At 45.9% G+C, this 2,723-nt stretch overlaps 1 pseudogene; it reads left to right on the forward strand.

Annotated features, from left to right (window-relative positions):
• Positions 1 to 828: 828 nt before the first annotated feature.
• Positions 829 to 2,242, forward strand: LOC141492208 (CSC1-like protein 2 pseudogene; annotated as a pseudogene).
• Positions 2,243 to 2,723: the final 481 nt, after the last annotated feature.

The raw sequence follows: 2,723 nt of genomic DNA on the forward strand, positions 1-2,723 counted from the left end.
ACATAATACTAAATGAAACCTCTACACGGATAGTAAAACTACAAATCCCACCAAAAAAAAAGACAAGATCTAAATAAGTTTTCAATTGTATTCATTACAGAGGATCTTCAATGAAAGTCTGTCTCTTTGAGGGAAAATGGTAAATAAAACCCAGTTAGACAGGAGAGCATGAAAACCAAAAGGAGACTTCTAGCCACAGTGCATTCCAGGTCCTGGCAGCTTGACAGCAGCCTGGGTCCCAGCAGCTAGACAGTAAACCTGTAGGGAAGGTCCCAATCCCAAACAAAGTCAGAGAACATTGGGACAAAAGACAGGACTGGGTTGGGAAGAAACCACTGTATAGGCAGAAGCAGGACATAAGGGTGGAAATATACCGCTGCAAAGGCAATGCCTGGGCTACATAAACAGCATCTTGGACAACTGCAAGCCAGGGATCAGACCCAGGATAAAAGGCTTGGTTCTATGCTCCCTATATTCAAGAAAGCAGAGCTCAAACAATCAAAATGAGCAAAAAAGCTAAAGGAAAACTAACCATAGAAAGCTACTATGCAGATACAGATGATAACAATACCACTTCAGAAAAAGAAAGCAGTGAAAAATTACCTATATGGGTAGTCTCAAAAGATCAATTCCAAAAGCTCAGCGAGGAAGAATTTAAAAAGCATAGAAGAGAGGGAGAAGAAATAATGAAGAAAAAATGAAATGAGTCATATAGGAAAATTATCAAGAATTGACCAAACTCCCTCCTCCGGCCTCCCCCAGCCGGGGGACCCCGCCACCCAGCGACGCCCCCAGCCCCGAGCCCCGGCCCGAGCCTCGGAGCGGGAGCCGAGTCTGCACTCCAGGGAGGATGATGGGGCAATAGCAACCATGATGCCCTTTCTGCTGGGCAACCCAACACTCAACAACACCCAGGAAACTAAGGATTACTGTTACAAAGCCCGGATCAGAAGCACCGTACTCCAAGGGTTGCCTTTTGGGGGAATTCCCACAGTACTTGCTCTTGACTTCCTAAGGTGGCCTGGGACTACGGACGCCTGGCCTTGCTTACCGATGTTGACAGGCTGCGACGCCAGCAAAGAGACCGAGTGGAGCAGGAATATATGTCCTCAGCAATGCAGGCAGAGAGCCATGACCGCTACGAGCGCCTCACTTCTGTCTCCAGCTCCGTGGACTTTGAACAGAGAGACAATGGTTTCTGCTCCTGGCTGACAGCAAGCTTCAGGATAAAGGATGAGGAGATCTTGGACAAGTGTGGAGCTGATGCAGTGCCGTTGCATCATTGGGCTGCTTGCGGTCGCAGGTGTTCTCTCCATGGGCATTGTGCTTCCTGTCAACTTCTCAGGGAACCTGCTTGAAAACAACCCCTACAGCTTTGGGAGAACCACCATTGCCAACCTGGACTCAAGTAACCACCTGTATGGCTGCACACCTCTTTTGCCTTCCTATACCTCCTACTCACTGTGTATAGCATGCGAAGACATACCTCCAAGATGCGTTATACAGAAGACGACATGGTGAAGCGCACCCTCTTCATTAATGGCATCTCCAAGCATGCAGAATCAGAAAACATCAAGAAGCACTTTGAGGAGGCATATCCCAACTGCACCGTGTTGGAAGCCCGGTCTTGCTATAATGTCGCCAAACTGATGTCCCTGGAAGGTCAAAGGAAGGAAGCAGAGAGAGAGGGAGGATACACTTCAGCAATCTGCGGGCCAGAGAGAATGTCCCGACTATGATCAACCCTAAACCTTGTGGGCACCTCTGCTGCTGTGCTCTTCGAGGCTGTGAAGAGGTGGAAGCTATCCAGTCCGACACACAGTTGGAGCAGAAGTTGAAAGAAGAATATAAGCAGGAACAGGAGAAAGTGAATCAGAAGCCCTTGGGCATGGCCTTTGTGACCTTCCACAATGAGAGCATTGCAGCCCTCATCCTAAAGGATTTTAATGCATGTAATTGGCAAGGCTGTACATATCAGGGGGAACCCCAAAGCTCATCGTGCAGTGATTCACTGAACATCACCAACTGGACGGTCTCTTTTGCCCCTGACCCTCAGAACATCTACTGGGAGAATCTCTCCATCCGTGGCTTCACCTGGTGGCTTCGATGCCTAATTATTAACGTGGTGCTCTTTATCCTCCTGTTCTTCCTCACCACTCCTGCCATCATCATCACCACGGTGGACAAGTTCAATGTCACAAAGCCTGTGGGATTCCTCAATGTGAGGTTCCCCTCCCCTTAACATTAGTCTTTCCTTTCCGGTTCTCAGCACACATTGAAGCTAGTTAGTACACAACACTAGCTCCTCTTTGCTGCTTTTACTCCCCTCCTCAGACAGTATCTGGGCCTGGATTCTTCACCTTTAAAATGAGAGTATTGCATTAAATGATCTTAAAAAAAAGCAGAATTGACCAAAGAAACTGGCTCTTTTAAAAGTAAAAATAACCAACTGGGAAAAGAATATAACACATCAAAAAATAAAATTGATCAAATGGAAAAGGAATGAAACTTACCTAAAACTCAAATTAAACAACTGCCAAAGGAATGCATGGCATCTTAAATTTATATAGACCAACTGGCAATGGAATGCAACTCAGCAAAAGGTAATATTAAACAACTGGAAAAGGGAACAAAAAAGCTAATTGAAGAAACCAAAGCCCTAAAAATTGAAAATGGACAAACAGAAACCAATGAATCTATGAGACAATAAGATTCCATCAAAT

Source organism: Macrotis lagotis, chromosome 6 (assembly GCF_037893015.1).
Source record: "Macrotis lagotis isolate mMagLag1 chromosome 6, bilby.v1.9.chrom.fasta, whole genome shotgun sequence".
NCBI classification, from domain to species: domain Eukaryota; kingdom Metazoa; phylum Chordata; class Mammalia; order Peramelemorphia; family Peramelidae; genus Macrotis; species Macrotis lagotis.